This window comes from Cynocephalus volans, chromosome 3 (genome assembly GCF_027409185.1).
Source record: "Cynocephalus volans isolate mCynVol1 chromosome 3, mCynVol1.pri, whole genome shotgun sequence".
Taxonomy (NCBI): Eukaryota; Metazoa; Chordata; class Mammalia; order Dermoptera; family Cynocephalidae; genus Cynocephalus; species Cynocephalus volans.
This window is the reverse complement of record NC_084462.1, coordinates 40,109,210-40,132,988: the sequence shown is the minus strand read 5'-3', so window position 1 is coordinate 40,132,988 and position 23,779 is coordinate 40,109,210. Positions and strand designations below refer to the sequence as shown.

The 23,779-nt window shown below is 40.5% G+C and overlaps 1 non-coding gene across 1 annotated transcript; it reads right to left on the bottom strand.

The window, feature by feature from the left end:
• Positions 1-5,203: 5,203 nt before the first annotated feature.
• LOC134374184 (U6 spliceosomal RNA) lies at positions 5,204-5,310 on the bottom strand. Its single transcript, XR_010023059.1, has one exon. It is a non-coding gene; the product is annotated as a U6 spliceosomal RNA (small nuclear RNA).
• Between the last annotated feature and the right edge of the window lie 18,469 nt (positions 5,311-23,779).

Genomic DNA, 23,779 nt, shown 5'->3' with positions numbered 1-23,779 from the left:
CAAATAAATAAGTGAGAAATGAAAGAGGAGACATTACAAATGATGGCAAGGAAATAGAAAGAATCATGAGGAACTATTATGAACAATTACATATCAACAAATTGGACAACCTAGAAAAAATGGATAAATTCCTAGAAACGTACAATCTACCAAGACTAAATCAAGAAGAAATAGAAAGCTTGAACAGACCAATAACAAATAAGGAGGTTGAATCATTAATAAAAAACCTCCCAATGAAGAAAAGACTAGGACCAGATGGCTTCAACAATGAATTCTACCACACATTTATAGAGAAGTTAATACAAATGCTTCTTAAATTCTTCCAAAAAAACTGAAGATGAACACTTCCAAACTCATTTTATGAGGCTCACTTCTTATCATGCTTTTATCTTCCAAAGCAAGACAAAAGCACCATAAGAAAAGTAAATTACAGACCAATATCCCTGATGAACATGGATGCAAATATTCTCAACAAAATGCTAGCAAACCAAATACAACAGTATATTAAATGGATCATACACCATTACCAAATGGGATTTATCCTTGGGATGCAAGGACCATTCAACGTATGCAAAATATAAAATCAACAGACAAGAGTCAGTTGCACTTCTATACACTAACAATCAACTATCCAAGAAGGAAATTAAAAAATCAATCCCATTTACAATAGCATCAAAAAGAATAAACACTTAGGAACGAACTTAACCAAAGAGGTGAAAGACTTGTACACTGAAACAACTGTAAAACACTGATGAAAGAAATTGAAGACACAAATAAAGAAATTGAAGAACATGAAGAAATGTCCATGAATTGAAAGAATTTATATTGCTAAAATGTCCATACTGCCCAAAGTGATCTACAGATTTTATACAATCTATATCAAGACAAGAAAGGCATTTTTTACAGAAATAGGAAAAACAATTCTAAAATTTGTATAGAACTACAAAAGAAGTTAAATAGCTAAAGTAATTCTCAGCAAGAAGTATAAAGCTAGAAGCATCACACTTCCTAATTTTAAAATATATTATAAAGCTACAGTAATCAAAACTGTATGGTACTGGCATAAAAACAGACCTATAAAAGCAATGGAACAAACAAGAAAGTAAAGAAATAAACCAATGCATATATGTTCAGGCAACTGATACTTGACAAGGATAACAAGAATATCCAATAGGGAAAAGATAATCTCTTAAATAAACAGTACTGGGAAAGCTGGATGTCCACACACAAAAGAATGAAACTGGACCCAAATCTTACCCCGTACACCAAAATCAACTCAAAATGGATGAAAGACTTAAAAACAAGACCTGAAATTGTAAAACTCCTTTAAAAAAACAGAGACAAAGCTTCTTGACATTGTTCTTGGCAATGATTTCTCGAATGTAAAACCCAAAGCACAGGCATCAAAAGCAAAAATAGACAAGCAGATTATATCAAAATAAAAAGTTCTACACAGCAAAGGAAACAATCAGCAGAAGAAAAGGCAATCTACGGAATGGGAGAATATATTTGCAAATCATATATCTGATAAAGGATTAATCCCCAAAATATATAAAGAACATATACAACTCATTGAGCAAAACAAATAAACAAAAAACAACCCAAATGACCTGATTAAGAAATGGACAAAGAAACTGAATAGATATTTCTCAAAAGAAGACATACAGACGGACAACAGGTATATGAAAAGATGTTCAACATCACTAATCATCAAGGAAATACACATCAAAACCACAATGAGCTATCGCCTCATACCTGTTAGGATGGTTATTATCAAAAAACCAAAAGATGACAAGTGTTGACAAGGATAAGGAGGAAAGGGAACACTTATACGTTGTTTGTGGGAATGTAAATTGGTACATCCATTAATGGAAAACAGTATTGAGATTACTCAACAAATTAAAACTAGAACTACTATGTGACCCTCAATACCAATACCACTTCTGAGTATATATTGAAAGGAATTAAATTAAGGATCACAAAGAGATATCTGTACTCCCATGTTCACAGCACCATTACTCACAGTAGCAATAATATGGAGACAACCTAAATGTCCATTCATGGTTGAATAAAGAAAATGAATAAAGGAATATTACTCAGCCTTAAAAAATTCAGCCATTTGTGACAACATGGATGAACTCTGACTGCATTATGCTAAATGAAATAAACTAGACACAGAAGGACAAATACTAGATGATACCACTTATCTGAGGTACCTAAAATATTCACTCTCATAGAAGCAGTGGGTAAAATGGTGGTTGCCAGGGTCTGGGGGGTGTGTTAGTCACAGGGTACAAAGTTACAGTTACGCAAGATGAATAAGTCCTAGATATCTACTGTACAGCATAATGCCTATAGTTAATAGCACTGTACTGTATACTTAAAAATTTGCCAAGTGGATAGAACTTATGTTAATTGTTCTTATTACAAAAGTAAATGATAATAATAAATAAAGAGGACTGGAAGAAACTTTCGGAGGTGATAGATATATTTATAGCATATATTGTGGTTACGGTTTCATGGATATGTACTTATCTTCAAACTTATAAGTCATACATACTAAAATGTACAGATTTTAAATGTCATTTATACCTCAATAGTTTTTTTAAAAAAGAAACTTGCAAAATATACCTGAAGCCAGCAAAAGTAAGAAAATAATCAAGATAAGAGCAGAAACTAATGAAATTGGAAACAGAAAAACGATAGAGAACATCAATGTAACAAAAAGATGGCTCTTTAAAATCATCAATAAAATTGACAAATCTCCAGAAAGATTAAGAAAAAAAAAAAGAGAAGATACTAATGACCTATAACAAGAATGAAACAGGTTATCACTACAGACTCTCAGACACCAAAAAGGTAATAAGAAAATATTACAAACAAGTCTATACACATCAATTTTGTCACTTAAGTGAAATGTAATAATTCATTGTAAAGCACAAACTATAACTCACTCATATAAATAGATAACTTCAATATCCTTGTAGCTATTAAAGAAACTGAATTTGTAATTTGAAAACTTCCCAAAGAGAAATCTCCAGACCTAGATTGTTTCTGAAGAATTTTGAGAAATTTTACCGCATTTTTAAAAAAGAATTAATACCAATTCTATACAATCTCTTCCAGGAAATGGGACTGGAAGTAACACTTTTCAACTAATTTGATGAGGCTAGTATTACCTTACCAACAAAATCTGACAAGTACAGTATAAAAAAGTAAATAATACATCCCTCATGAATATAAACACAAATATTATTTATATAGATAAAAAATAAAAAAAATAATATAAATCTTACTTGGTAATGGTGTAAAAATATATTTTATATATACTTACATATATAAAATTATATACATAATACATGATATAATATTATAACAATATTTATATAATGACTGAGCAGAATTTATTCTAGTGATGCAGCTGTAAGGCTGGTTTAACACTGAAAAATTTATTGATATAATCCACATTATTAACAGGCTAAATAATAGAAATCACATGATCATTCCTAACATTCATGATCAAATACATTTCAAAATACCAGAGATGGAAGAGAATTTTCTCAGCTTGATACAGAAATCGACAAAAATATGACAGCTAACATCACGGTTAATGGTGAAGACTGATTGCTCTTCCCGTGTGACTGGGGACAATGCATGGGTATTTGCTCTTACCACATTTATTTGACATACTACCAGAAGTACTAGCCAGAGCAATAAGCAAAAAGGCAAGAAAATAAAATAAAAGGCATACAAATTGGAAAGGAAGAAATAAAACTGTCCGTATTTGCAGATGACATGATATTCTACATAGGAAATCCCAAAGAATCTACAAAAGATTCTTAGAACTAATAGGTGAGTTCAGCAAGTTCACAGGATATAGGATTAACATACAAAAATAAACCGAATTTCTATATATAGTCGACCCTTGTTATCTGTGGGGAATTGATTCCAGGACCTCCTGCAGATACCAAAATCCACAGGTGTTCAAGTCCTTATATAAAATGATGTAGTATTTGCATACCAGTTATGCACATCTCCCTGTATACATTAAATAAACTCTAGAATACTTGTAACACCTCATACATTGTAAATGCTATGTAAACAGTTATACTGCATTGTTAAGGGAATAATAACAGGAAAAAAAGTCTGTACATGTTCAGTACAGATGCGATTTTTTGTCCAAATATTTCTATTTATTTATTTATTTATTTATTTTAATTTTAACTTCTCTATATATGTTGTAGTTGATTTTCATGACCTTTTACCCATTCCTCTTCCCCCTCCCTCTATCCCCTCCCCCTCACATCGTATCTGTTCACTTGCCTTAAAAAGTTCAAGGAATTGTGATTGTTGTGTCTTCTTCCCCCCACCCCCACCCTTTGTTTGTATGTTTATTTATTTATTTATTTTTAGCTCCCACAAATAAGTGAGAACATGTGGTATTTTTCTTTCTGTGCCTGACTTGTTTCACTTAATATAATTTTCTCTAAGTCCATCCATGTTGTTGCAAATGGTAGTATTTCATTCTTTTTTATAGCAGAGTGGTATTCCATTGTGTAGATATACCACATTTTCTGTATCCATTTATCTGATGCTGTCCATATATTTTTAACCTGTGGTTGGCTGAATCCAGTGATGTGGAACCCACAGATATGGAGGGCTGATTGTACCTGCAATGAACACATGGACAATGAAATTAAAAATACAATACCACTTATAATCACTCAGTATCCAAATGAAATTCTTAGGTATAAATCTAACAGAATATACAGAACTTGTATGCTTAAACTATAAAACACTAATGGGAAGAAATAAAAGAAGATCTAAATAAATGGAGAGACATACTGTGTTCACGGAATGGAAGGCTCAACATAAAATAGTTGCCAATTCTACTCCAAATGATTTATAGGTTTAAGACAATTCCTATCAAAATCCCAGCAAGATTTTTGTAAATATAAAGTGTATTCTGTAAGTGATATGGAAACACAAAGAAACTAGAAGACCTAAAACAATTTTGCGAAATAAAAATAATGTGGGATTAATCACTCTATCTGATTTTAAGGCTTATATAGAAAGCTACAGCTACATAAGTATAATTATATAGCTACAGCTTATTATACAGTGTTTCAAATTTGTGGGAAAATCAATATAACATAAAATTTGTCATTTTAACTATTATTTAGCGTTCAATTCAGCGGCATTAAAAAATATAAAACATTTCACAAATTTGCTTGTCATCCTTGCATAGGGGCCATGATAATTTTCTCTGTAGCTTTCTAATTTTAGTATATGTGCTGCTGACGTAAGTACTGGTCAACTGATTTTTGATAAAGGTGAAAAAGTAGTTCAGTGCAGGAAGGACAGACTTTTTAACAAATGGATAATCCATTTGCAAAATGGATATCCATTAGCAAAACAATAACAAAATCAACCTTAAAACTCACATTATTTTTTGATGCTCAAATCAGGATAATTAGTATATTCATTATACAATGTAATCGATTTTTATGACCCTTTAACAATTCCTCCCCTTTCCCCCTCCCTTTCCATCTTTTCTACCCCCTTCAACCTCAGTCCTGTTCTCTTCTCTTAAAAAGTTCAAAATATTATTGTGATTGTTGTATCTTTTATTAATTATTTGTTCGTTTATTTATTTATTATTAACACCCAGATATAAGTGAGGACATGCAGTATTTCTCTTTCTGTGACTGGCTTATTTCACTTAACATAATTTTCTCTAAGTCCATCCATGTTGCTGCAAATGGCAGAATTTCATTCTTTTTATGGCTGAGTAGTATTCCATTGTAGAAATATATCACATTGTCCTTATCCAGTAGTCCGATGATGGACATTTAGGTTGGTTCCAACTCTTGGCTACTGTAAACAGAGCTGCAATAAAAATTTTACACAAAAAATTACAGCAAGATGGGTCATAGATTTATATGTAAAACACAAACCTGTACAACTTGTGTGTGTGTGTGTGTGTGTGTGTGTGTGTAGCAAAACATTAACTGATATGCTTCCTGACATCGTGTATGAGTATTTATTTATTTATTGAAACATAATTGATTATATATATTTGTGGAGTAAAGAGTTAAATATCAATACCTGTGTACAATATGTGATGATCAAATCAGGATAATTAGTATAGTCATCATTATAAAATGTAGTCATTCTTTGTGGCCCTTAACCAATTTCTCACTAACTCCCCTCCCCGCTTCCCCAGTTCTAGTAACATTTCTGTTCTCTCCTTTTGACAGTTCAATGTATTATTGAGGATCTTGTTTATCTGTTTGTTTCTTTCTTTCTTCTTTCTTTATTTTTTAGCTCCCACTTATGAGTGAAGACGTGGTATTTCTCCTTCTGTGACTGGCTTATTTCACTTAACATAATTTTCTCAGAGCTCATCCATGTTGCTGCAAATGGCAGAATTTCATTCTTTTTATGGCTGAATAATATACTATTGTTGTATATATACCACATTTTCCTTACCCAGTCATCCATCGATGGACATTTTGATTGGTTCCATACCTTGACTACTGTAAACAGAGCTGTGATGAACATGGAGAGCACGTATCCCTTTGACATGATGATTTCCATTCCTTTGAGAATATACCCAGCAGTGGGATTGCTGTATCACATGACAGTTCTATCTGTAGTTGTTTAAGAAATCTCCATACTGTTTTTCATAATGGCTGTACTAATTAACAGTCCCACCAACAGCGTGGGAGGGGTGCCCCTTTCTCCACATCCTCACCAGCATTTGTTATTCTCTGTCATTTTGATAACAGCCAGTCTAACTGGAGTCACATGATATCTTGATGTAGTTTTCTTCTGCATTTTTTTGATGCTTAGTCATGTTGAGTATTTTTTCATGTGTTTGTTGACCATTTGTATGTCTTCCTTTGAGAACTGTCTGATCAGCACTTTTGCTCATTTTTAGATCAGATTCTTTGTTTTCTTACTGTGAAGTTGTTTGAGTTCCTTGTATATTCTGGATATTAATACCGTGTTGGAATCACTTCTTGTCTTATTGCTCTATTGATTGTTTCCTTTGCTTTGCAGAACTTTTTAGTTTCACATAATCCCATTTATTTTTTTCTTTGTTGCCTGTGTGTTTGAGGTCTTATTCATAAAGTCTTTGCCCAGTCTTATATCATGAATTGTTTCCCCTATGTTTTCTTCTAGGAGTTTTATAGCTTCAGGTCTTCTGTTTAAGTCCTTAATCCATTTTGAGTTGATTTTGGTATATGGTGAGAACTACAGGTTGAGTTTCATTCTTCCATGCATGGATATACAGCTCTCCCAATACCATTTACTGAAGAGGCTGTCCTTTCCCCAATTTGGTGCCTTTGTCGAAGAACAGCTGTCTGTAAGTACATGGGCTGATTTCTGGGTTCTCTATTTCATTGGTTAGTGTGTCTGTTTTTATGCCAGTACCATGCTGTTTTGGTTACTATAGCTTTGTAGTATAGTTTGAAGTCAGGTGATGTAATGCCTCCAGTTTTATTTTTTCGCTCAGGATTGCTTTGGCTATTTGGAGTCTTTTGTTGTTCCACATGAATTTTTCTGTTTCTGTGAAAATTATCATTGGTACTTTGATAGGGATTGCATTGAATCTGTAGATTACTTTGGGTAGCATGGACATTTTCACAATGTTAATTCTTCCAGTCCAAGAGCATGGAATGTCTTTCCATCTTTTCATACCCTCTTTAATTTCTTTCAGCAGTGATTTGTAGTTCTAATTGTAGAGATCTTTCACTTCCCTTGTTAAATTTAATCTCTGGTTTCTTTTCTTCTTTTTTTTGGGGGGGTAGCTATTATAAGTAGCCTTGCTTTCTTGATTTCTTTTTCTGCTAGCTTGTTGTTGGAGTATAAAAACACTGCTGAATTTTGTACATTGATTTTGAATCCTGAATTTGTTTATCAGCTCTATGAGTTTTTTGGTAGAGTCTTTAGGTTTTTCTATATATAAGATCATTCCATCTGCAAACAGGTTCAATTTGACTTCATCTTTTTCAATTTTGATACCCTTTATTTCTTTCTCTTGTCTGATTGTTCTGACTAATTCTTCCAATGCTATGCTAGATAGGAGTAGTGAGAGTGGGCATCCTTGTCATGTTCCTGTTCTTAAAGAAAAACCTTTCAATTCTTCCCCATTCAGAATGATATTGGCAGTCGGTTTGTCATAAATGGCTTTTATTGTGTTGAGATACTTTCTTTCTATACCTAATTTTCTGAGAGTCTTTATCATGAAGAGATGTTGAATTTTGTCAAATGCTTTTTCTGCCTCTATTTAGATAATCATATGGTTTTTGTCCTTGATTTTGTTGAATATGGGGTATTACATTTATTGATTTTTGTATATTGCACCATCCTTACATCCCTGAGATGAATCCCACTTAGTCATGATGTATAATTTTTTTGATGTGCTGCTGTATTCTGTTTGCTATTATTTTGTTGAGGATTTTTGCATCAATGTTTATCAAGGATATTGGCCTGTAGTTCTCTTTTTTGTTGCATCTTTGTCTGATTTTGGTATCAGTGTGATGCTGGCTTCATAGAATGAATTTGGAAGAATGGTCTTTATTTAATTTTTTTTCAATAACTTGAAAAGGATTGGAATTAATTCCTCTTAAAAGGTTTGGTAGAATTCAGCGGAAAAGCCATCAGTCCTGGGCTTTTTCTTTGTTGGGAGACTGCCGACTACTGCTTTCGTCTCGTTGTTCATTACTGGTCTGTTCAGGTTTTCTATTTCTTCTTGATTCAGTCTTGGTAGTTTGTATGTGTGCAAAATTTTATCCACTTCCTTCAGGTTTTCAAATTTGTTGGAGTATACTGTTCATAAGAGTCTCTAATGATTCTTCCTATTTCTGTGGTATCAGTTGTGATGTTTCATTTTTCATTTCTGATTTTTGTTATTTGTGTCTTCTCTCATTTTTAGTTAACCTATCTAACGGTTTGTCTATTTTGTTTGTTATCTCAAAAAAACCCAACTTTTGTTTTTCGCTGATCTTTTGTATCACTTTTTTGGAATCTTTTTCATTTAGTTCTGATCTGATCTTTATTTCTTTCCATCTACTAATTTTGGGATTGGATTGTTCTTGTTTTTCTAGTTTTTTTGAGGTGTAATGTTAGGTTGCTTATTTGAAATGTTTCTAATTCTTTTGGTGGAAGTATTTATTACAATAAAATTCCCTCTTTGTACTGCTTTTTCAGTATCCCATAGGTTTTGGTATGATGTGTCTTTATTTTCATTAGTTTCAAGAAATTTTTTGATCTCCTATTTAATTTCTTCATTGACTCATAGGCCATTCAGGAGCATGTTGTTTAATCTCCATGCATTTGTATAGTATCCAAAGTGGAATCACAAAAATGATAACAACATGAATACATAAGAAAGAACAAAACCCACTGGTAGAGAAGATATGCAAATGAGAAAGAGAAAGAAAGTATATATTACCACCTCAAAAAAACCAACTAACATGAAAGACAAACATTAAAAGGGATAAAATGAAATAAAAGATATTTAGAACAACCATATGAAAATCAATATAATGCCAGGAATAAGACAATGCCTTTCAATAACAACACTGTAAGTGGATTGAATTCCCCACTCAAAAGACATAGACTGGCTGAATGGATTAAAAAACTAGACGTTACTATTTGCTGCCTACAAGAAACTCAACTCACCTATATAGACTCAAACAGACTAATAGTGAAGGGATGGAGAAAGATATACCACACAAATAGAAACCAAAAATGAGCAGGAGTAGCTATTTTTATATCAGACAAAATAGACTTTAATTTGAAAACTATAGAAAGAGACAAAGAAGGTAATTACATAATTATAAGGGATTTATCCAGCAAGAAGACGTAACAATCATAAAGTGAAAAGACCAGCTACAGACTGGGAGAAAATATTTGTAAACTACATATGTGACAAAGGACTCATACCTACAATATGTAAAAGGCTCTCAAAATTCAGCACTAACAGACAAACAATCCAATTTGGGCATGGACAAAAGACATGAAGTGATATTTCCTCAAAGAGTCTATATATAAATATATAAATAAATGTTTTTATGTTCAGCATTATCACTGCTACTGTCGTCAGTATGTAAACGGGACATTAAATGGTTAAAGAGCAATACCCCAGGCCCTGCAGCCAGGGGGAGGTTTGAAGTATACCAGAAAAGAATTCTGCAGAGATGCACACCAACAAAGGACCAAAGTTGAGGTGGCCCATACACTGAGCCTTGCTCGCCAACTGCAGAACAGGGAAAGACCATGAGACTTCACAAAACATTGGGAAGGGATTTGATCTAACCTTTCAGCACTGTCTGTACTGGAGCATTAACCAGTATGGACAGAGAAAGCTAGCCCTACATGCTTGAAGCACTTACATCTGAAGTTCAGCCAATTGGGGCTGAAATGGAGAAGTCTTTGCAGTTACAACACGTGCCCTCCAGGACAGCTAAGGGGAGGGGACAGGCTGTTCTTGGTGGCCCCAAGTCACCATGTGAACCAGTGCCCAACTCATGAGTTCCACAGTGTGCATTAAGTGAGTGTCCCATAGCAGAGCTGTGCCAGGAACTGAGAACAAGGGCAAGGGTATCAATGCACAACTGGACTTGGCAGGTTAATGAGGAGAGAAAGGGTTAAAATAGCCAGGAACACCTGTGGAGAGGCATGAGACATAGAAGAGGCTCAAGGGGTAACCCACACCTCAATTCAGGAGGGTGTGGTGAGCAGGGCAGAGGTGCTTAAGGAAGGAAAGATGGCAGTGAATGTGGGACCACACGCCTGGTCAGCTCTGCACTTCCACCCACTCCAAAATGAGCTGGCACTATGCTGGAGCTCTGCTTGTGTATTACCCATGTCTTGTGTTTTCTGCGTTCTGATGCTCTGACATCTGCTGGAGGGACTGTCCCTCCCAGAGTTACCCAATTCCTAGGGAGAGTAAACAACTCTCCCTGGAGGGTGGCTGTCAGGTGCAAACCAACCAACCCAGAGTCTACACCTCCAGCCACCTCCACTATTGAGCTCTCACACTCTGGGCCACTATCCACTTGCCCTGATCACTCTAGAGCCACGTACCAGACAACCAGGGTTAGTCCTATGTCCCAGATCACTGAAACTATTCAAACCAGCCAATCCCAAGCCTGCTTGCCCTGCCTCAGTCACCCTTTCCTACAGAAACCACAGTAAAGGCCTTTACCCAGTTCTCCCCCAACCTCTTGACCAACACTGGTGTTTCCCCATGTGGCTCCCATGACATGGTATGCCCCCTCCTCTTGGGAACTGTGAGCAACAAACTATCTTTTCAATGACAGTTGTCTCCTGATCCATTGGCCTCACTATACCTCAAATTCTCTATTAATACCCTATATTTTAGAGCAACTTCTTGAGATTATGACTAAACCTCACAAACTTAGCCTCCCTTTCTATAACGTAATTCCATTCTTTGCAATAAGACATTTTTTGTTGTTTCATCAACTCCTGAGTTAAAAGGCATCCTTTAGAACACTGATAGAGAAAGTGAGCCAACTCTCTCGGGTTGTTCCCCACAGTATGCAAAGAAAATCAGCAGCTCATCCTAATGAACAAAGCCCAGCAGGGCCAAGTCTCTCCCTGTCTGCAGAGAAGACTGACTGGCATCAATAGCAATGTGGGATTATGGTGTGTATGCGCCAGAGTTTGGGGATACTGAGTATTTTTTTCCATTCTGTTTATGGTTCAGGACAGGTCCCACAGTGGGTGGAGTGTTGACATGAAAGAATCAGAATGAGTAGTGATGAAAAAAGCCTTATGCTTAATGTTGTCACCTGGCTGATACGTGCACTTATGAAAGCTTGATTTCCCAAACCAGTAATGGGAAACAGGTCAGTGGACAGGGTGTGAGAGATGACAAAGGCTGTGACTTAAATGCATGTGAAAGGGGCTGCAGGCTCTCAGTTACTCCTTCAGGGTATAGACCAGGGTGATGTCCTGACTTGTCTACACTGCCTGTTTCAGCCCATCTCCCAGGAGCTTGTTTCATATAGCAAGCAGTGCAGTGCCTCTTGATACAATGTGCTGTGTCTAAACATCTTTTTCCTTAAGCTTTAGACAGCATGACCTGGTCCTAATTCCTCTGCTCAAAATTGTTTTCCTTCCTTTCTTTCTCCGTCTCTCTCACCTTACCTTACCTTACTTCTTATTGCCACTCTCCATAATTCTGCAAACATCATGTGCTATAAATCACTTTGAAGTCACCTGACTCTCTAGGGAGAAGAAATTCTAAATTGTGCAATTATATTTGTAATACCTACAGAGTCCTGAAAAATGGGGAAAAAACACAAACCCAAGAATGAGAAAAGCTTTACCTCTCTAACATCTCTTAGACCTCGATATTTTGCAAAACTCCACTGGTTTTATGTTGGAGAGCTGATTCGACGGTTTGCACTGAGGTTCAAAGAACATATGAGAACAATGCACATTTACAATAACTTAAATAAAGGAGAAGGGATGCGTTTTATGTTTGTGTCATTTCAGATTCAGACGCATCAACTGCATCATGTAAGTGGCTCTTCCTGTGTGTAAAAGCTTGTCCTGTGTGACCACTTCAGGACAGTGGTCTGAAAGGGGATTCTTCCTGCCTCCTTCAGCAGATGGTTGTTGTGACTCGGTGTTTGTCTGTATCCTCTGCAAGGATTGCTTGAGCACTACATGGTGCAGCAATAAGAGAGCACAGCTGTGCACTGGGCATGGGACAGTCGGAGCTAGCGGGCTTCCTTCACACAGGTGCGACGGGCCCTGAGCAACCAGACGTCTCTATGTAGGGTGGTGCTGAGAATTAGGAGTCATCTGCTCAAATAAAGGGAAACTGAATGACAGGACTTGGAGGGATGTAATCAAAATGCAACTTATTTTTGTCTCCCTCTAACCTCTTTGAGATGCATTCAGTAGGGGAACTCAGAAGGACTGTTTCTGGCATGCAGGGGCTGTGCCTGGCACCAGCTTCTTCTAAGTGAGGCTGGGGGTGGCAGTGTGGGGACAGGGGGAAGGCAGTGTGACCCAAGGGTACTGCTCCACACCCTGCCTTATGCAGGTGGTGGGGACTGACTCCCCTCATGGGCATTTTCATGGCTTCTGTAGAGATTCGTATGTTGGGGTAACTACCTGCAATATCCCTTTCCCAAGTGAAGCATACCTGCTCTTAACAGTTACTTTCAGCAATTTCAGCTGGCTTAAGAATTTAATTTCCACCTCTGGCTTCTTGCTGCTGGAGTCCCTCTGCCCCTCAGGTCTGTGGGACATACTCACGCACCCTGCTCTGAAAACTTTGAGAAATGTGGCCTGGTGCCTTTTCTCACCCTCTAGATGCTCAGATGCTCCCATCCAAGAGTCTGAACCTTAACTTTCAGTATGCCTGTTGAAGCTCAGCCTAAAGGCTCCAGGTGAGTGGTAGGCACCCTTTACAACAGAAGGAGCTGACACTGGCATTCTAATAGCTTTTTCAAAAAATTTCTCTTCACAGAATCCTTTCTCTTCCCCACACTTAACTCCTCCTTTGCATCCCTGATTAGCCTGAGGCATTCAACATTCAGGAAAGTGATTCCAGCTCATTCCTTTCTAACTGGGCTGCTCTGGCCTGGGACCTCACTCTGGACTTCAGCACCTGTTACGCTTCCACACCTGTGCCACAGCTTCAATACGGACATCCTGCTGCAAGTGGCTTTATAAAGGAGGTCACATTTTGCAAAAAATGACGTTGCAGAGTATCCGAGAAAGGATTTATTTCTGCAGTAAATGTGCTGAGTCCATGGGACAGCCAGATGAGATAATGTATCTTGATTACTACTTCGCAGCATACATAGAAATCAAGTTGATGGTATTTCTGAATGTGAAGGGTAAGACAACAAAGCCTCTCGAAAGTAACATAGAGGAATGTCCTCATGAATTTAGGATGGACAAAGATTTCTGAAACAGGGTGCCAAAATTACTATTAAAAATGATAAAGTGAACACATGAAGAAATTATTTTCACTAGAAAACATCAGAAAGATGGTGAAGAAGCAGGCCACACAGAGAGAAAAGATTATTGCAATCTGTAGACTCAAGAAAGGTCTGGTATCCAAAACATATACAGAAGAAGTTAATAAGAAAGACTATTAATCTAACAGAAAAATGAAAAGATACTGGAACACACAGTTCACAAGAGGACCCCTGAGTGGCAAAAAATCAGTGAAATGTCATTAGTGAAATGAAATTAAAATTACATGGAGATTACCACCAGAATGTCTCAAATTTAAAACACTGAAAATAGCAAGTGTTGGCAAAAATGTGAAGAGCCCTCCCACAGGGCTGGTGAGAGTATAATCGTTAAGACAATGTGGAAAAACTGCTTGGTAGGGTCCACCAAAGCCGATCCTACATGGACTCATGACCCAGTGATTTCAGCACTGGGCACATATGCAACCAAAATGCGCACACACGTGCACCCAAGATATGAAGCACTGTCACAGAAGCATTACTCATACAGCTAAGAACTAGAAGTGAGTCAAACAATGACCAGTGGATCAGCTGGATAACTGGGACAGTGAATGAACTGGGTGCAATCAGACATGGATAGACAGTATTTTTGTAGCATAGTATGAACAAATGACCTTTTGGTACACACAGCAAATATATTATTTAATTTCATTCATCAAATTAAGTTTGAAAATAGACAAAAATACTCTCCAGGCCAGAGATCATAGCAGTGGAAGGAGCAAATGGAGGAGAGGAGGCAGGGTGGGGAGAGCCCAAGGGGCAGAACGGCTGCAGATCATGTCTTATTTTTTAAGCTGAGTAGTGATTACAAAGGCAAATTAAAATTTTTATAATTCATAAAGCTGTTCACTTTGATTTGTGTGTTTTTCTGTATGTATGTTATTCTTCAATAAAAATGATGGGCAATAAAAATGGACCATAAAAGAGTCCTATGTAAAGTTAATAAATAGGCTAGTAAAGGACTTCTCCAATCCAACTTCTGTCCATGAATATTTGTGAAAAACAGCCTCACTGGCATTTAGCTGGACATATGCTAGTACACTATCGATTGCTTCACTCAAGTTGAGTGTTTTTCACTAACATCAGCAAACCTCAGTCTGCCCCTTCCTCCAATCCCTTCTCAACACAGCCAGAAGGATCTTTAAAAGACATAAATCAGCACCTCAGGGTCATATCAGGTCATTCTCTGCCTGAAACCCATCTGTACAATCCCGCTGCAACAGAACAAAATGCAAACTTCTTTCTGAGCATCCATCCCTCCTGCACCACCTGGCCACGGCCACCTCCCCAGATCCACCTGGTGTGTGGCTGCCCTAGGCCAGTGCTGCAGGCTAAGCACTTGCCAGCTGCCCTCTTTCTTTTTAAAAAAAAAAAAAAATTATTGAAACAAAATTGATTATACATATTTTGGGGGTTCAACTTTGACATAAATCAAATCAATATTACTAGCATATATATGGCTACAAATCATAATTATTCTTTTTGCCCCGTGTCCAATCTCTCCCTTTCCCCCATTCCCTCCCCTTCCCCCATTCCCTCCCCCTCCCCCCTCTAATTACCCTAGATTTCTTCTCTCCTTCTGAAAGAATAATGGTTACTCTGTTGATTTGTTGCCTAGATGATCTGTCCAATGCTAGGAGGTGTGATCAGGTCCCCCAATATTATCATAGAGCAGATGCTTCTTCTGTCACTCTGAAATGGGCTTTGTGGAGAGAGACATCCTCTTCTTTTCCATATCTCTGCTGGTGACTCTCCTCGTGTCAATGCACTCCAGTGGCTGGCAGACCATCTGTGTGGTGGTTGCTAGCTGCTTTCGCAGCAGCCATGGTTATTGTGGTGGCTGTGGTGGGCGACCCATATGGAGGTGATGTTTTTAGCATATTCCTTGGTGGTGGCAGTGTGCCTGGTTGTGGGAAATGTCTGGTCCCTGGCTCCATACCTTGGTCCCCAGGCAGGCCTTGAGGCACTGGGGCAGTGTGTCTGGTTGTGGGAGGGGGGTCCAGTGTCCAGATCCTTGCCTAGGGTCCCCAGTCAGGGACAGAGTGTCTGGTTGTGGGATGAGGGTCTGGTCCTCTTCTCCATGACTTGGGTCCCCAGGTGGGCCCCAAGGAATTGGCATGGTGTGCCTGGTTGTGGGAGTGGAGTCTGGTTCCCGTCTCCATGCCTCATGTCCCCAGGTGGGCTGGTCCAGTCCCCTTCTCCATGCCTCAGGTCCCTAGGCAGGACCTGAGGTTCTGGCATGGTGTGCCTGGTTGTGGGGGGGGATCTGGTACCCAGCTCAAAGCCTCAGGTCCCTGAGCAGGCCCCCAGGCACTGGCATGGTGTGCCTAATTGTGGGAGGGTGGATCCTTCCCCTCCTTCATACCCCAGGTCCCCAGGCAGGCCCCGTGGTGCTGGCTCAGTGTGCCTGGTTGTGGGAGGGGTTTCCGATCCCTAGCTCCATGCTTTGGGTCCCTGGGTGGGACCTGAGGTTCTGGGGCATTGTGCCTGGTTGTGGGATGGGGGTCTGGTCCCTGGACCCATGCCCCAGGTCCCTGGGTGGGCCCTGAGGTGCTGGCATGGTGTATCTGGTTGTGGGATGGGGGTCCAGTCCATATCTCCATGACTTGGGTCCCCAGGAAGGTCCCAAGATACTGGAGCAGTGTGCCTGGTTGTGGTAGGGGGGGTCTGGTCCCCTTCTCCATGCCTCATGTCCCCTTGCAGGCCCCAAGGCACTGGTGGTGTGTCTGGGCTAGAACTAATTTGTTGTCCTTTGCTTACTTCTAACACAGGGGAACTTCCTGTGGGAACCAGTACTTGAGCTGTGTGGTTGAGTTAAATTGCTTTGCTGCTGTTTCCCTAAGGAAGGCTTTTTGTGCAGCTCAGGGTTTAATGATTGATCTTTTTTTTTTTTTTTTTTTTTTTTTTGTCGTTTTTTCGTGACTGGCACTCAGCCAGTGAGTGCACCGGTCAGTCCTATATAGGATCCGAACCCGCGGCGGGAGCGTCGCCGCGCTGCCAGCGCAGCACTCTACCAAGTGCGCCACGGGCTCGGCCCTTTAATGATTGATCTTATAGGTATTTCCAGCTCTCCAGATACTCAGTGCACCTGGGTTGTGTAGAAACTCTGATCTGGGCCTGAGTTTTTTCATCTAACTGCACCTCATGCAATTCTGCATTCCTGACCAGTCTCCTCTGAGTGGTCCTGCACTGATTGGGGGGCAGATCAGCTGTCCTTGCTGTGTCCCAGTGTTCTCCCGGTGGGCCTGTCTCCCCCACCACCTGTGTTCCAAACACTTGCCATGGGACGGGCCCTGTGCCGGTCCCTTGCAATGACTCACCAGCCTCTGAATGTCTCCCCTTTTTCAACTGTTCTGGCTCCTTGCTCCTGCGTGGGTCCACAGGAACCCATTATTGGTCTTCCTGCCCTGGGGGACACCAAGGTCCTCTTCTCCCCTGCCGCCTCCAAGTAACTCCATCTGAAGGGCACAGCTGTGGCTTCTGCCAGCTCCTGCTCCATGTGCTGAGCAACTCCAGCATTAAAGCAGCCATGGCCCGAAATGCTCAGAGCAGTTATTTCTTTCTCTCATTGTGGTTTCTCCCTCCTTCATGAACTCCTCTGTACTCTCCTTCTCTTAACCTGAGCTCCAATGGCCCCAGCTTGGCTGATGTTACATTTTTATAGTTGTAAATTGGTTGATTTGTGGGAGAGAGTGACGCTGGGGACTGTCTATTCCACCATCTTGACTGGAACTCCCGGCTGCCCTCCTGCCCCTTCCTGCACTTGGGATGGACTTTGTCTGGAAGAGCTTCCACAGTGCTTCCCATCCTCCTAATTTTATTTCAAGTATCTGCTTCAATTTCAGCACTGCTGAGAGGCCTTCTTTGCTTCTCCTGCCTAGTTCACCCTCCCCATTATTTTATTGCAGTACCAATCACTTCCATTGTAGCACTACCATTACCTATAACAACTTTATACATCCGTCTATCCATCTGTCTACCCATCCAGCTGACCTGCGCAAGTAGGGGGCATCCTCTGGAGAATTTAAGTTCCCAGACTTGCCCGTCATGTCTGTCACAAAGAGAAGACCTGGCACAGTTTGGGGCATGTAACAGCTACTAGGTAAAAACATGTTGAAGAAATAAATGAAATTTATTAAGGCAAGTGACTATTCAGTACATCCCTCTGCTTCATATCTGAGCATTTCATTCTTTTCCTAAACTCCAAAGTGACCCCTTCTTGAAGAGTACGTTGCTATTTCCATCCCACGATCTTGTTCAGAGTCCTTCCTATGGAGCTCTGCAGTGTGCTGTGTTCTGAGGTTGTGATGACACACAGATGCTGCCCACGTGGTAGTGGGGGGATGAGACACAAATAATAATAATCTACGTGTGTCTCACTTATCTCCTCCAAGTCTTCCACAAAACCACCGCTTGGTGAGGCCTCGCAGAACTCCTCATCAAAACATTCAGGTCCCTTTCTCACACCTCACAGCTCCCGTCTCTGCCTCACAGCACAATCTGCACCCATAATTAGGCTTTTAAAGTATTTTTAAAGAATAAAAGTTGAAAATAAAGGAAAAAATCCTTACCACTCATTTCTTAAAGCATCATTTGTGAAAGATATTAAGGATTTTGTCTAACACAAAATACTGTAACGATTTCTAAATCAATGTGATCATTACTTGGTTTCCTTTTTCTGACCATAAAAGTAAAATGTTACTTTAAATTGATGGAAGCCACTGAAAAATCATGACAGCATATCCACAGAGAAGCCAAGTGACCCTGCTGCCCATAGCTTGGCTATGTTAACAAATGTAAAGCAAATGGTCTACAAATCAGCCTTTGCGTTGAGCCCGGGCTTTCTGGGGTCAGGGACTGTATCTCTTTCATTGAATCCCCCACACCTAGTATAGCTTCGGACTCAAAGTAAGACTCGATAAAAATCTGTGACTGATGGGCTGAGTGAATGAATGGAGGGAGAAGAGGCAAGATCTGTTCATTAAACCATAGAGAAGGAAGGTCACCAAGGACGTGCCACCTGGTCACAGTGGCTGGGCTCAGCCTGCAGCACACCCTCATCATCTCTTGCACAGACTCTGGACATCGAGCCAGATGTACAGGGAGAATGAGGCCCTGGGCACCCTCTGAGGTCAATGGTAGGAAGAAAGCAGTTCACCCAAAGCCATGGCGGGAACTGAGAGAGTGTGTGGGGGTGGGCCTGACTTACACGGGGAGGGTGGCACACAGCCCTCTCAGTCCCTTCTCACCTTAGGAGCAGCTGTGATGTTTCTGAAACCATCTCAGCTCCCACCCTGAGAAAACCAGGCTGTCCGGGCCCCCGCAAGAGTGTATTTGGTGGCAATTACACACAAGGCCTCTAGGTAGATATTCATGGATATCTCTGAAAACGGGCAGCTCTGCACAGAGTAGGACTTGGTGCCCACTGGTTGTCTCCAGAAGCTCTCCCTGGCTGGAAACCGCATGTGTGCAGTGTGCGGCTGCATGCATGCTGGCTGCAAGCACAGCTACAGTGCATGGAGTGACAGCTTGCGTGGAGCAGTAGCCGTGTTAGGGAGATGAGGACCATGAGAGAAAGAGGCCTGAGGAGGCCAGCCTGAAGGCCAATGGCATGCAGGGAAAAGCTGCGGCCCAGGGGAGTAACCAGGGCCAGCAGAGCTGCCACCGCCCAGGGCCCAGGAGGAGACCAGAGAGTGAAACCTGCTATAGAGAATTACGGTCTTCCCAGAATTCTTTCTTTGTTGTTATTCCTTGTTGTTATTTTTTTAAAAAATCAACTAAATCACACACGATCTGTGTAGAAATGAAAGCATGAATTATGGGGAGTAAAAGGTGAAAATCCTCCTTTGCCAGGTCCCACTCCTGATTCCACAGGATTAAAAGCTTGTTAGGGCTGCAGCAACAGCTGCCAGCACTGGGCTGCTGAGGGGCCTCATTAGGGCTGCAGGATGTTAAAAGGACTCCAGCACCACCTCGTCTACTCTCGGCTCTCACAGATGGCAAAACAGAGGCCTGGACAACATAAGATTACATTCCAGGGACGGCAACACATGCAAAGGACCTGGGGCTTCCACCTCATTGTCAGAAAGAAAGTTCTGGGCGCCTGGCCTGATTGTCTGGACAGCTGTGACCTAAATCCCCTGACCTCTTGATAGCAGCAGGAGGGAAGTCTCTTGGATTTCACTCTTGTATTGACCATTATTACCTAATATAAAAAAGATCCTTGAATACATCAAAACACACACACATACACACAGATTTTGTGAAAAATTGTTTACATCTTTTCCCACTTAGTATCAAGACAGAAACAAATGCAATAGTTAAAAAAATAAAAAATCCAAAACTTGGAAGTGTAGCTAAGAAAGAAAGGAAGGAAGAAAAAATAAAGAAAAGGTCAATGCAAGCTTGACTGCTCAAACAGAAAATGTAAAAACGTTATTGTATCTTGTCAGCAAACTTCTTTAATATATTTTTAGAAGGGAGAGACAGAACCTAAACACATATTCCTCAGGAAACATGCCCTTGAGAAACCCACTTATATAGGACACCTAAGTCATCAGACAACTTCACCTGGGGGTCCCGGTGGCTGCAATGACTCACTGCCACCACCAGCCATGAGTTTGCTCTAGAGACCTGAATGCCAGAAGGGATGTGCCAATGTCAAGGCTCCCTTTGTTGACAGTTTGCAATGGGAGGACTGTTCCTCCCTGGACCAATTCCTAGGAAGAGCTACCTGAATCCAAGATAGAAAACAGGGACAATAACAGAAAAAACATACTTGGCCTGCCTCACTATATCACATCACGATACTTGGGAGAGTCTGAATGCTTCACTTAGATCTCCTGTCAAGCCTATTTTGACTCCTAATCAGAGTGGTGAGGCTGACGGAGCCGGAAATGGCAGGCTGTGGGACAGGGTCACACCACCGTGTGCAGCCTGAAGAGCAGGTGCGAGGTCCAGGTGCTTGTTCTCCTCTACTAGACCCCTTTCCCCACCGGGTCTGAGGTCCATCACTCCACCATCTCCAGCACAAGGGCCTGACCAGGCACAATTTCCCACCCTGGTGTCCCCATAGTCTTGATGACTCATCCCTCCGCATCGCCTTCTTATCCCTAACTTTCCCAACCTCCCCACAACAGAGCTCCTCTAAGCCTGTAAGCCTGCCTCTACTGTACACACTTTCCTACACATCCTAGTTCTGCTTCTAGGCTCTCCAGTCTCTTCCATTGTGTCTATCCCATATGAGAATACCACATTATTAATTTAAAATATTGGTATCTAACAGATGATCTACCTTCCTTGTTCTTTTTTCCACTGTTGTCTTGGCTCCTTAGACCTTCACTATTCAGTAGGCATCTCAGAATCAATTTGTCAAGTCCCATGTGGAAATTTGGGGGACTTAGATTGTACTTAGGGATTGACTCATGAGTACTGTCACCTCAGTGCACTAAGTCTGGCAATCTAGAATGAGGTTCTCATGAACATCTCTCCTTCATTCTTCAACCTGGTGCCAACTGATTTCAGCTTTGGCCATTCCTACAAAACTATTCTAGCTAAGATCCACAGGACAGCCATGTTTCTAATCCCATGATGTTTTCATTTTTCATGTTATTAGGTCTATGTGCAGTGTCCAATGCCTCTGATGATTCTTTCCTTGAACATTCTCTTCTGTTGCCTCCATAACACCTTGCTCTCCTGTTTTTTTCTACTATGTCTCAGCTGCCCCTTCTCAATCCTCTTTGCTGGTCCTTCCATGGCTATTTGGGGTGTAAACTGCACCTTTCCTGAGAACTCCACTCTGAGCTTATGCTTCGTCTGTAGATGAAGACGTCAGCACCCATGTCTTTAAATACCATCCAATAATTCCTAGATTTTTACTTCCATCCCTGACTCTCTCCCGAGCTTTACCTCAGTCTTGTAGATCTGACTATCCATGTGACATCTCCACTTCGGATACTTCAGAGTACCCTCAAACATAACAAGACTAAATTCATGTCCTGCTCTCCTCAATAAGTAGGCTTCCACTCCAATTTTCCTGATTTTAGTACAGTTCATCATTCACTCAATTGATCAATCTGGTATCCTGGAAGTTGTTCTTAATCTGTCTTCTCCTTTCCTAACCCATCAGTACCTCAAAGACAGGATTTCTACCTTCAAAATAGCATCAAGTCTACAAATGCTCCTTGACTTACAATGGGGTTATGTCCTGATAAAGCCATCATATGTCGAAAGTACCATAAATCAAAGATGCATTTAATACACCTAACCTACCAAACATCATAGCTTCATCTAGCCTCCCTTAAACATGCTCAGAGCACGTACACTAGCCTACGGTTGGACAGCATCATTCTAATATGAAGCCTATTTTATAGTAAAGTGTTGAATATTTCATGTGTTCATTGAATGCAGAGCACTGCACAGTACAGTATCAGTTGTTTACCCTCCCGATCGCGTGGCTGTCTGGGGGCTGCCCAGCAACATGAGAGAGTATTGCAGTGCGTACGGCTAGCCTGGGAAAAGAGCAAAATAAAAAATTTGATGTCTGGTTTCTACTGGATGCATATCGCTTTTGCACCATCATGAAGTTGAACTATTGTAAGCTGGAGACCATCTGGGCTCACTTCTCCTCATGTTCATTCTACTTGTCTGCCCCAATACCCAGCTTGGAGCAGTGGAGACGACTCCTCCCTTCTATTCTTCATCCCCACCCCAATCCACTCTCCACCTAGGATCCTGCCTGGCCTCCTCAATTGGATCACGCCCTTCCCTCATCTTAAATTCTAAAGTGGCTTCCCACTACATATGGAATAAAAACAGAGCTCCTTTCCATGACTCAGGAAGCACAAGTGATCTAGCCCTGCCCCACTCCCCATCCCTTTCCACACCCCTTCCCTCACTCACTGTGCTTTGCTGCACGAGCTTTCTTCTCTCACCACTCCCAGGATTCTTCCTCCTTGGCCTGGAATCTTTCCTTCATGGACTCACACACATCCTTCAGGTCCTATGTCACTTGCTGAGAGGCTTTGCCTGGTTAAATTATCTAAACTAAGTTCCACCTAAGGGGGTTAATGAGTAATTGGTTAATGGACAAAAAGAATGGTTATATTTTGTAATGATGAATATGCTAATGATTCTGATTTGATCATCTCATATTGTACTCAAGTAATGACAGTCAACTCTGTACCCCACGAATATGTATAATCAATTATGTTTCAATAATTAAGAAAAGACTAAATAAATAGTCCCACCTGTATTTTCTCATAGAACCCACTTTTTTCCTTTACTGTGCTTCACATCAACTGCAATTGTGTGCAAGTGTGTGTTAACAGCTTTATCCTTCATTACACAATGATCTCCAGGTAGAGATAGGCCACGTCTGTTATTCTCCTCTGGAGACTCAGCAGTTGGCACAATGCCCAGCACACAGACACCTGGAGAGTGCCAACTAATCACAAATACATGCATCTGTTTACTGAATGCCCCATGGACCAGCAACACTAGCATGGACTGTAAGGCCTGGTCTGTGTCACACCTCTGACACCAACTGTACTGAGAAAGAAGAGAAAACTGCATGACGCGGTAAATGCCTGGCACATGGCAGTCAACTGGCTATGGCCACAATCAGTTGTGCTACCAGAGAAACTTGAATTTAAAGTGGAAAAGAAGGTGTTTACTGAATGTGCTCTTTAGTTGTTTTTCTTTTTAAAGTTAAAACAACACAACAGATTGGATACCTAGTTTAC